Below are 12,724 nucleotides of genomic sequence, written 5' to 3' on the forward strand. Positions count from 1 at the left end.
GAAATTTTAAGTTCTTTCCCTCCTCTTTCCTCTCATCCTTTTGCTAGTGGTGTTTGTAAGCCATTAGAGGTTCTTTCCCTCCTCTTTCCTCCACTTCTAAGGCTTCTAGAAACTCAGAAATCGCCTCTTCTTCAATATCTATGGCCATTACGTGAGATTGGATTTTGTTTTCAGGATTTTTCGGGAACATCTTCTCATTAACCAAAGCGGTAAGTTGACCAAGTTGTACTTCAAGGTTATTGATGGAGGCTCGCTGATTCTTTATCAATGCTTGCTGATCTATCATCATGGCATGATGATTCTTCATTATATTTCTTTGTTCTTCCATTGCAGCGTCTGTAGCATCATGTCTTTTTTCTGAAGCTTCCATGAATTTCATCAACATGGTCTCTAATTCTGATTTCTTCTCAGCTAGTGGTGGCTCTCTTTGGTAGAAGCACCGGCCAGTTTGCCTAAATTTCTCTTCTTTTTGCTTCTTGTATTCTTCGTAAGGCAGCCACTCCTTCTTTGGTTTTCTCCAATCTTCTTCATATTTGTCCCCACTCGAGTAACATACTTGAGCTTTCTTGTTTCCATATTCATCCATATTGCAATCCTCTGTCAAGTGTGGACCACTACATCTCTCGCAACCAACTCGAATTGCATGAATTGATTGGTCCATTTGAGTCAATCTCCTATCCATAGTGCTAAGCATTGCCATCACAGCAGCCATCTCTTCAGTTTGTGTACCTCCACTGCCTTCCATTCCATTGCGTCCTGGGTTGTGATACTCACGAGAGTGCTTTGAAAATTCTTCAACCAGCTCCTTGGCCTGAATTGGGTTCTTCTTTGTTAGTGGTCCTTGTGAATCAAGGAGTTGTCTAGTCATGACATTCACCCCATCATAAAACATCGTCATTTCTTGCTGAAGATTTAGGTCATGTTGAGGACAATTCCTTAACAACCCCTTGTAGCGCTCCCATGCCTCGTATAATGACTCCCCCGGGTTTTGCTCAAAGTTGGCAATCGCCTTCTTGAGTTTAGAGATTTTGACTAAGTTCACTACCTTGTTCCTTGATGTGCACGGAAGTACCCACTAATTTTAATATTTATAACCTAACAAACTTAGACTAACTATGCACTTGTAGGCAGTGTACCTAGTCAGATTACAGTATAGCTTAGGTAAGTCGGGTGTCGATCACAGGGAACGGTGTTATTAATTAATCTATTTACTACTAAATTAATCTAATTATTAACAAGCTAAAAAGGGTTCTTATCTGATTTTGCAAGATCAGACTAACTTAACTCAAATTCAATCAATAATTAAAAGACACTCTTATCTAGTTCGAATCCACTTCGTCCTTATGGCTAGCTAATAATTATGGATTATTAAATTGGTTATTATTATATTAGTAATTTAGGTCTAAATTTACCAATAGTTAATTAATTCATGTAAAACTATGTATGGTCACACACAATTAGACACAGAACCAATTATGTTTATGAATATGCTATGTAAGATTTATCATGCAAACACAATTATGGTCATAATCTATGTTCTCTAGCACAGCAAAGTTAATTACTTCAATTACTAACTAAGATTTTGGTTGATCCTAGCTCTAGCAATTCAATGTTCACTAAATTACTAGGTTATCAAGTTCATGCAGTTAATGGCCACTAAGCTACACATAACATGAATTTAAGCAACTAAAGCAACAACATAAGCATGCTAGGTAACAATAAATCAAACACGAGCAATTCACCAACTAAATAAATCCATATAAAATTATGCTATTCATAAGTTTGAAGCTTCATCTAGCTAGATAAGAGTAGCTAGATTAAGCTGCTCATAGTAGCAACTAACATATAAACACAACTCAAATAAGAAAACATGTCTATAAGGATCAAACAAATAACTTAATTATGAACTTTTACTCTTTTGGTGTTGAAAACCCTTTTCCAGGACCTTGCTTCTGCTATAACTCGCCTCATGGAACCTCTTCCTTTAGCCAAAAGTCTCCCAAATCGTAATGGGAAAAGGTATTTATAATATCTTTAAATTTACCGTTCACGTCGTGAGAATTTAAGTCTCACGTCGTGAACTCGAGATAACCGTATTCGGCAAGGATTCCTTCACCCGGATGCTTATCTTCTAACTCTTTCTACTCACGTCGTGAACCATCAGATGTTCACGTCGTGAGCACGTCTTTTGGGTGTTTTTTCGTTCTTCTTTTCTTCAAGTCCCCCAAAGTTCCAAGTATTGTCACTTCTGGTCCCTTTCTTTGAAAATACTTCTATTTGGCTGCAAATAACATTTTATCCTCATAAGTACCATAATTCTATGCAAATAACCAAAATATTATATAAAATGTAGATCAATATTGCCTAAAACTATGTATGAATTTGGCAATATCAAAATACCCGACACTTAGGCTTTGCTTGCCCTCAAGCAAATCCACTTATTTAAACTTAAACCTTCATCACTAGCATTACATAGAACAATCCAATTCCAGCTCAGCCATTATGCCAAGACCTCAACGCATTCATTTGTGTCTAAATTTTTCCTAAATGACCCCCCATACTTTAAATACTCACAATCTTCATAAACACTCGCCCACTTCTTTCAAACAATGCACATTTTATGCAACCCTCCGAATCCATCCTCAGAGAGCTTTCTAACCTCAAGATATTTATGTAAAGCTACCCAAGCATACATAAACTAGAGAATTACAACTTTTTAGAAGATACCACAACTTGGAGCTCTTGAATTCTTCTTTTCTTTAATGTTTGATCTTTCACTTCATTGAATTCACTTCTTTCATGATTTTTGGCATCTTTGACTTTTGATCCTTTAGAACTTTGATCTTTGATCTTCATACTTTGATAGCTCCAAAATTCTTCAAGAATTTTTACTTTTTGGTAATTTCTCTCTTTTTTTTTCTTTTTTTTTTACATGTATAACTCACTTTTTTATATCACTCAAAAACCTACATGCTTAAGCAGGGGCGCTTAACTTCAACCTTTATTGGTTAAGACATATCTTTCCTGGATACATTTCAGGTTTAGGCTGCTAAAGATGTTGCATTCCTCAAACTAAGCAGGGTTATGTTTTTGTTCCATGATTTCACTAAAATAAGGGAGGCCACAAATGCATTATAACGTATATCGGCTCAACTAAACATTTGAGCTCTTATCGGATCATTCCACTAGCAAGTACAGTTCAAATTATTACTACTAGATCCAATTAATAAAAATTTAAAATTTACCAAATTATCTAGCAATTTACTTTTTCTACCCCCTACCCCACACTTATTTCATACAATGCCCTCATTGTATGCTTAAAATAATATAAAAATTAAGAGAAGGGAGAAAAAGGAACAGACTCCCCTGGGATAGTGGCGTGAGCATCTCCAAAAGTGTGGAAAAACGCGCATCTCGAATATAGACCTCTTTAAAATAAGAACTCGGACTTGAATTTGCGAAACCAGCCATCAATCAAAACTTCAATCTTCAAAAAGAATGGTGCAAGCCTCCAAATCATGTAGACAATGCGGGAAAGCACACGCCACATTGTATATTAGAGAAAACAGCCCATCGAATCGTCACAAAAGTGTCATAAGGAATGGTAGTAATTCCGTGGAACAAAATGAATATGGTGGAAATTCACAACTCACGACGTGAATGAGTACAGGCTCACGACGTGAAATCGCTGAAGCGCACATTTTGATTTTCCTTGAAACCTTACTCACGACGTGAGAAATATGGGGTCACGACGTGAATCCTGGGTAAGCCAGAATTAAAACTGCCTTCTTCCTTGTAAATATATATGCTCTACTCAACATCTTAACGAATTAAGACCCTTCTAAATGCAGTGTATTTTGACGACTCTTCTAACTATAACCTCTCTCTCGACCCACCCCACACTTATTTCCAATTGTGGGTTTCGACTTCCAACTTCTAAACTTGAACGACACTCGCTTAAACGAACACGACTCTTGACTTGACCTTACTCTTTCCCCAAGAGTCCTTAGCAAACTGAAAGTTAACAACCAAAGAAGAGCAAAGTAACATAATATATTAAAGTCTTACAATCCAAACAAATTTAAAAACAAAAGAAAAACAAACCAAACAAGTCTAAAATAAACAAAATAAAACTAATTGGCCAATCATCTTCATCCTCCTCGTTTGCTCCACTAGTGCCCGCCCCGTCGCCTCCATGTCCTCGATACTCCGTCCACCTCGGGCAAATTGGGTAATGATACCCCAAATGAGGCGGCTGCTCCACCCCAAGGTGTTGAACCACGTTCTCCATGGTACCCCCAATCCAGTTGACACTCAAAGATAACTGGTCAAAATACCCAGCCATATCATTCCCAAAAGGTGCTCCTACCATGGGTGCGGGTGGATGCATTGGCTGTCCTCTCTCTCCTCTTCCTCTCACGTTCTTTCTCCTCGGTCGTGGCTGTGGTTGTTGTTCTGGTTGTGTATCAGGCTGCTCATCACCCTCATTACCCTCATCATCTGAAGGTACTATTCCCCAATGCGACCCAAAATTTCTGACAACCCGCATGGTCTCCAAATACCCCATGCCAAACTCATGCTCATCCACACAAGTCATGGAACGAATAATATTAGGGACAACCAAATGATACGAGCGGGCCAAACGCGTAATAAATTGCCCTCCACAAATAGGGCTCCCCGGGCGAGAACTAGCTACAGACCCGGCCAGAAAACGTGCCAGAAAATAAGGAATGTTGCAACACACTCCGGGCTGCAAGATACACCATAAGAAGAATAGATTTTGCTTTGTTACTTTGTCTCCATGCCTCCTATGATTGATGGAGAATGTGATGAAACGGTGGAGTAAGCGGTGGATAGGGGACCGAATACTACTCTCGGGAGACACTCCGGAATTAAAAATCCCGGATGCAATATTATGCTAGAAAGCATATCCAGTGACACCCTCCGTGTATCCTCTAGCTGCCTCGCTCAAGAACATACCAAATTCGAGAGTCATTGCCTCTCGTCGATCATATAAACCAACCCTCCAAGCGAATTCAACGAGGCTGAACTCCCGATACTCACCCCCTAACCGGAATACCAAAGCTTGCGGCCAATGTGGGTCTTGGACAGTCTCCTGGAATGTCACTGTTGAGAAAAACTCAACACAGAATTCCTTATACACCCGTTCTTGGATCCGAAATAGGTTGAGCCAACCCGAGCAAGTGAAGGAATACCCATCTCCAATAAATATTTTTGTTAAAAATGGGGACAGCCTTTCCACGAGCCCGACTTCCCTTAACCGCGTCCAATTAATTGTAGGAGCAACTGCAATCTCTCGGTTGTAGAGCCACCCTAATTTGTTGTTCCATCGAGTCAAGATGTCGCGGGACATTGTTGTTGGAAAATTGTAAAACAGTTGTAAACCCGCAACTCCAAGAGGTGCCTCCCTTCTAGGACCCATTTCTTTGTGATGAAGATTACGTAAGCAAAAAGATTAAATTAAGTAAAACTATGCCAAAATCGGGTGGGGGACCAGAGAACGATCTTCACTTCGTGAGGTTGGGAAAGTGGTTTGGTCAAACTGATACTTTATCTTTTAATCTGTGGTCCCGAGTGGTTTACCACTCACGTCGTGAATCCATAATGGTTCACGTCGTGAGTTCTGTCTGGACTCTAAAATTGGGCCAATTAAATAGGAAGTGGGCTAAGGCATATATTGGGTCATTACTAAAAGTGGGCAGGCTTAAAAAAATATAGTTATCATATAGAATAACCATGCCCGTATCTCATATGAATTCACGTCGTGAGTCCTGTCTGATCATGAAATTTATTAATTTCTCAAATTTTAATTTTTGTAAGATATTCAATAAGTGTTACTACTTGATTCTAATGGCTCCTTATGCAGATAATAATTCGGATGACATGATCGACTTCCTAAGAACTAAAAATAAGCTAAAAACTAAAAAGAAAAAGAAAGAAAATGCAAACCAAACTCGGGTTGCCTCCCGAGAAGCGCTTCTTTTTGAGGAGTCTTGAGCTGGACTCCTTGCCTCCTACGTTGAGTCATCTGAAGAGTCCACCACTAGGATCTTTTGTTCCTTGAAACGCCTCTTGTAAGCTTGAACTCGTCTTTTATACGCCTTTTTCGAATTTTCCTTCTTAGCCTTGACCTCGTCTCCATCAAGCTTGCGTTTGGTCCCTTTAGTCTCTATCTTGTCTTCATACTTGCACTCCATAGTATCCTTTTCTTCCTTTACCACTGGACTTGTTATTTTTGATGTAACTTCCTCTTCATCACTCGTCATCTCATCATCTTCCTTGCTCACCCAAGAAGTTGGATTCATGTAGGCAATGACTTCAACTAAAAATGGAACAGATGCTCTCGGTTTTGTTCTTTTAACTTGTTGAATTGTTTTGATTTCTTCTTCCATGAGCTTCTCTAATTCTTCAAGTTCCTTTTATTCATCAATGTTGAAAACCTCTTCTTGAGCATGATTCCCTTGAAAGCCATCTTCTATCCCAAAAATTTCCTTTTCATCACCAACCCTCAATGTGAGCTTAGACTCCCGAATATCAACAAGAGCTCCAACAGTGTTTAGTAGCGGGCGACCAAGAATAATCGGTACATTTGGATCTTCTTTCATATCCAATACCACAAAGTCTATTGGAAAAACGAATTTCCTAATTTTTACTAAAATATCTTCCACAATGCCCCGGGGTTGCGTCACTGAACGGTTCGCCATGTGAATAGTCATCTTTGTAGCCTTCAACTTCTGAATATTTAATTTTTGATAAAACGAATAAGGCATCAAATTTATTCTATCCCCAGAATCGACTAAAGCATAAATCTTCATATTATTCCCAAACTCACATGGGAGAGTGAGTCGTCCAGGATCCCCCATCTTCTTAGGTACTTCTCCCAACACAGCTTTTGAGCTTTGCTCACTTAGAATCACCTTAGAATTCTCCTTTAATTGCTGACGAGTGTCTAACAAGTCTTGTAAGAACTTAGCATATTCTGGAATTTTTGCAAGTGAACCAATAAAAGGAGTATTGATAGAAATACCCTTTAATTGCTTGATAAACTCCAGACGTTCTCTCTCTAGTGGACTGAGATTAGCTCTAGATGGGAATGGCAAAGGTGGTTTATAAGCTGGAACAGAAACTGATTTTTTCTGTTCAGACCGAGCCCACGACGTGAGCTTTACGGGCTCACGACGTGAACTGGGTATTCCAACAAATTCTTCACTTTCGAGCTTCGGCTTCTTAGGCTTTGGATCGGGCTGCTGTGGCTCCACTTCTAAGGCTTCTAGAAACTCAGAAATCGCCTCTTCTTCAATATCTATGGCCATTACGTGAGATTGGATTTTGTTTTCAGGATTTTTCGGGAACATCTTCTCATTAACCAAAGCGGTAAGTTGACCAAGTTGTACTTCAAGGTTATTGATGGAGGCTCGCTGATTCTTTATCAATGCTTGCTGATCTATCATCATGGCATGATGATTCTTCATTATATTTCTTTGTTCTTCCATTGCAGCGTCTGTAGCATCATGTCTTTTTTCTGAAGCTTCCATGAATTTCATCAACATGGTCTCTAATTCTGATTTCTTCTCAGCTAGTGGTGGCTCTCTTTGGTAGAAGCACCGGCCAGTTTGCCTAAATTTCTCTTCTTTTTGCTTCTTGTATTCTTCGTAAGGCAGCCACTCCTTCTTTGGTTTTCTCCAATCTTCTTCATATTTGTCCCCACTCGAGTAACATACTTGAGCTTTCTTGTTTCCATATTCATCCATATTGCAATCCTCTGTCAAGTGTGGACCACTACATCTCTCGCAACCAACTCGAATTGCATGAATTGATTGGTCCATTTGAGTCAATCTCCTATCCATAGTGCTAAGCATTGCCATCACAGCAGCCATCTCTTCAGTTTGTGTACCTCCACTGCCTTCCATTCCATCGCGTCCTGGGTTGTGATACTCACGAGAGTGCTTTGAAAATTCTTCAACCAGCTCCTTGGCCTGAATTGGGTTCTTCTTTGTTAGTGGTCCTTGTGAATCAAGGAGTTGTCTAGTCATGACATTCACCCCATCATAAAACATCGACATTTCTTGCTGAAGATTTAGGTCATGTTGAGGACAATTCCTTAACAACCCATTGTAGCGCTCCCATGCCTCGTATAATGACTCCCCCGGGTTTTGCTCAAAGTTGGCAATCGCCTTCTTGAGTTTAGAGATTTTGACCAAGTTCACTACCTTGTTCCTTGATGTGCACGGAAGTACCCACTAATTTTAATATTTATAACCTAACAAACTTAGACTAACTATGCACTTGTAGGCACTGTACCTAGTCAGATTACAGTATAGCTTAGGTAAGTCGGGTGTCGATCACAGGGAACGGTGTTATTAATTAATCTATTTACTACTAAATTAATCTAATTATTAACAAGCTAAAAAGGGTTCTTATCTGATTTTGCAAGATCAGACTAACTTAACTCAAATTCAATCAATAATTAAAAGACACTCTTATCTAGTTCGAATCCACTTCGTCCTTATGGCTAGCTAATAATTATGGATTATTAAATTGGTTATTATTATATTAATAATTTAGGTCTAAATTTACCAATAGTTAATTAATTCATGTAAAACTATGTATGGTCACACACAATTAGACACAGAACCAATTATGTTTATGAATATGCTATGTAAGATTTATCATGCAAACACAATTATGGTCATAATCTATGTTCTCTAGCACAGCAAAGTTAATTACTTCAATTACTAACTAAGATTTTGGTTGATCCTAGCTCTAGCAATTCAATGTTCACTAAATTACTAGGTTATCAAGTTCATGCAGTTAATGGCCACTAAGCTACACATAACATGAATTTAAGCAACTAAAGCAACAACATAAGCATGCTAGGTAACAATAAATCAAACACGAGCAATTCACCAACTAAATAAATCCATATAAAATTATGCTATTCATAAGTTTGAAGCTTCATCTAGCTAGATAAGAGTAGCTAGATTCAGCTGCTCATAGTAGCAACTAACATATAAACACAACTCAAATAAGAAAACATGTCTATAAGGATCAAACAAATAACTTAATTATGAACTTTTACTCTTTTGGTGTTGAAAACCCTTTTCCAGGACCTTGCTTCTGCTATAACTCGCCTCATGGAACCTCTTCCTTTAGCCAAAAGTCTCCCAAATCGTAATGGGAAAAGGTATTTATAATATCTTTAAATTTACCGTTCACGTCGTGAGAATTTAAGTCTCACGTCGTGAACTCGAGATAACCGTATTCGGCAAGGATTCATTCACCCGGATGCTTATCTTCTAACTCTTTCTACTCACGTCGTGAACCATCAACTGTTCACGTCGTGAGCACGTCTTTTGGGTGTTTTTTCGTTCTTCTTTTCTTCAAGTCCCCCAAAGTTCCAAGTATTGTCACTTCTGGTCCCTTTCTTTGAAAATACTTCTATTTGGCTGCAAATAACATTTTATCCTCATAAGTACCATAATTCTATGCAAATAACCAAAATATTATATAAAATGTAGATCAATATTGCCTAAAACTATGTATGAATTTGGCAATATCAAAATACCCGACACTTAGGCTTTGCTTGCCCTCAAGCAAATCCACTTATTTAAACTTAAACCTTCATCACTAGCATTACATAGAACAATCCAATTCCAGCTCAGCCATTATGCCAAGACCTCAACGCATTCATTTGTGTCTAAATTTTTCCTAAATGACCCCCCATACTTTAAATACTCACAATCTTCATAAACACTCGCCCACTTCTTTCAAACAATGCACATTTTATGCAACCCTCCGAATCCATCCTCAGAGAGCTTTCTAACCTCAAGATATTTTTGTAAAGCTACCCAAGCATACATAAACTAGAGAATTACAACTTTTTAGAAGATACCACAACTTGGAGCTCTTGAATTCTTCTTTTCTTTAATGTTTGATCTTTCACTTCATTGAATTCACTTCTTTCATGATTTTTGGCATCTTTGACTTTTGATCCTTTAGAACTTTGATCTTTGATCTTCATACTTTGATAGCTCCAAAATTCTTCAAGAATTTTTACTTTTTGGTAATTTCTCTCTTTTTTTTTCTTTTTTTTTTACATGTATAACTCACTTTTTTATATCACTCAAAAACCTACATGCTTAAGCAGGGGCGCTTAACTTCAACCTTTATTGGTTAAGACATATCTTTCCTGGATACATTTCAGGTTTAGGCTGCTAAAGATGTTGCATTCCTCAAACTAAGCAGGGTTATGTTTTTGTTCCATGATTTCACTAAAATAAGGGAGGCCACAAATGCATTATAACGTATATCGGCTCAACTAAACATTTGAGCTCTTATCGGATCATTCCACTAGCAAGTACAGTTCAAATTATTACTACTAGATCCAATTAATAAAAATTTAAAATTTACCAAATTATCTAGCAATTTACTTTTTCTACCCCCTACCCCACACTTATTTCATACAATGCCCTCATTGTATGCTTAAAATAATATAAAAATTAAGAGAAGGGAGAAAAAGGAACAGACTCCCCTGGGATAGTGGCGTGAGCATCTCCAAAAGTGTGGAAAAACGCGCATCTCGAATATAGACCTCTTTAAAATAAGAACTCGGACTTGAATTTGCGAAACCAGCCATCAATCAAAACTTCAATCTTCAAAAAGAATGGTGCAAGCCTCCAAATCATGTAGACAATGCGGGAAAGCACACGCCACATTGTATATTAGAGAAAACAGCCCATCGAATCGTCACAAAAGTGTCATAAGGAATGGTAGTAATTCCGTGGAACAAAATGAATATGGTGGAAATTCACAACTCACGACGTGAATGAGTACAGGCTCACGACGTGAAATCGCTGAAGCGCACATTTTGATTTTCCTTGAAACCTTACTCACGACGTGAGAAATATGGGGTCACGACGTGAATCCTGGGTAAGCCAGAATTAAAACTGCCTTCTTCCTTGTAAATATATATGCTCTACTCAACATCTTAACGAATTAAGACCCTTCTAAATGCAGTGTATTTTGACGACTCTTCTAACTATAACCTCTCTCTCGACCCACCCCACACTTATTTCCAATTGTGGGTTTCGACTTCCAACTTCTAAACTTGAACGACACTCGCTTAAACGAACACGACTCTTGACTTGACCTTACTCTTTCCCCAAGAGTCCTTAGCAAACTGAAAGTTAACAACCAAAGAAGAGCAAAGTAACATAATATATTAAAGTCTTACAATCCAAACAAATTTAAAAACAAAAGAAAAACAAACCAAACAAGTCTAAAATAAACAAAATAAAACTAATTGGCCAATCATCTTCATCCTCCTCGTTTGCTCCACTAGTGCCCGCCCCGTCGCCTCCATGTCCTCGATACTCCGTCCACCTCGGGCAAATTGGGTAATGATACCCCAAATGAGGCGGCTGCTCCACCCCAAGGTGTTGAACCACGTTCTCCATAGTACCCCCAATCCAGTTGACACTCAAAGATAACTGGTCAAAATACCCAGCCATATCATTCCCAAAAGGTGCTCCTACCATGGGTGCGGGTGGATGCATTGGCTGTCCTCTCTCTCCTCTTCCTCTCACGTTCTTTCTCCTCGGTCGTGGCTGTGGTTGTTGTTCTGGTTGTGTATCAGGCTGCTCATCACCCTCATTACCCTCATCATCTGAAGGTACTATTCCCCAATGCGACCCAAAATTTCTGACAACCCGCATGGTCTCCAAATACCCCATGCCAAACTCATGTCATCCACACAAGTCATGGAACGAATAATATTAGGGACAACCAAATGATACGAGCGGGCCAAACGCGTAATAAATTGCCCTCCACAAATAGGGCTCCCCGGGCGAGAACTAGCTACAGACCCGGCCAGAAAACGTGCCAGAAAATAAGGAATGTTGCAACACACTCCGGGCTGCAAGATACACCATAAGAAGAATAGATTTTGCTTTGTTACTTTGTCTCCATGCCTCCTATGATTGATGGAGAATGTGATGAAACGGTGGAGTAAGCGGTGGATAGGGGACCGAATACTACTCTCGGGAGACACTCCGGAATTAAAAATCCCGGATGCAATATTATGCCAGAAAGCATATCCAGTGACACCCTCCGTGTATCCTCTAGCTGCCTCGCTCAAGAACATACCAAATTCGAGAGTCATTGCCTCTCGTCGATCATATAGACCAACCCTCCAAGCGAATTCAACGAGGCTGAACTCCCGATACTCACCCCCTAACCGGAATACCAAAGCTTGCGGCCAATGTGGGTCTTGGACAGTCTCCTGGAATGTCACTGTTGAGAAAAACTCAACACAGAATTCCTTATACACCCGTTCTTGGATCCGAAATAGGTTGAGCCAACCCGAGCAAGTGAAGGAATACCCATCTCCAATAAATATTTTTGTTAAAAATGGGGAAAACCTTTCCACGAGCCCGACTTCCCTTAACCGCGTCCAATTAATTGTAGGAGCAACTGCAATCTCTCGGTTGTAGAGCCACCCTAATTTGTTGTTCCATCGAGTCAAGATGTCGCGGGACATTGTTGTGGGAAAATTGTAAAATGGGTGTAAACCCGCAACTCCAAGAGGTGCCTCCCTTCTAGGACCCATTTCTTTGTGATGAAGATTACGTAAGCAAAAAGATTAAATTAAGTAAAACTATGCCAAAATCGGGTGGGGGACCAGAGAACGATCTTCACTTCGTGA

At 39.3% G+C, this 12,724-nt stretch overlaps 2 non-coding genes across 2 annotated transcripts; both read left to right on the top strand.

Annotated features, from left to right (window-relative positions):
- Positions 1-914: 914 nt before the first annotated feature.
- LOC145151612 (small nucleolar RNA R71) lies at positions 915-1,021 on the top strand. The gene has a single exon (XR_013732177.1). It is a non-coding gene; the product is annotated as a small nucleolar RNA R71 (small nucleolar RNA).
- Positions 1,022-8,100: 7,079 nt separating this feature from the next.
- LOC145151637 (small nucleolar RNA R71) lies at positions 8,101-8,207 on the top strand. Its single transcript, XR_013732201.1, has one exon. It is a non-coding gene; the product is annotated as a small nucleolar RNA R71 (small nucleolar RNA).
- Positions 8,208-12,724: the final 4,517 nt, after the last annotated feature.

This window comes from Lactuca virosa, chromosome 1 (genome assembly GCF_052849685.1).
Source record: "Lactuca virosa cultivar CGN04683 chromosome 1, Lactuca_virosa_CGN04683_v6, whole genome shotgun sequence".
NCBI classification, from domain to species: domain Eukaryota; kingdom Viridiplantae; phylum Streptophyta; class Magnoliopsida; order Asterales; family Asteraceae; genus Lactuca; species Lactuca virosa.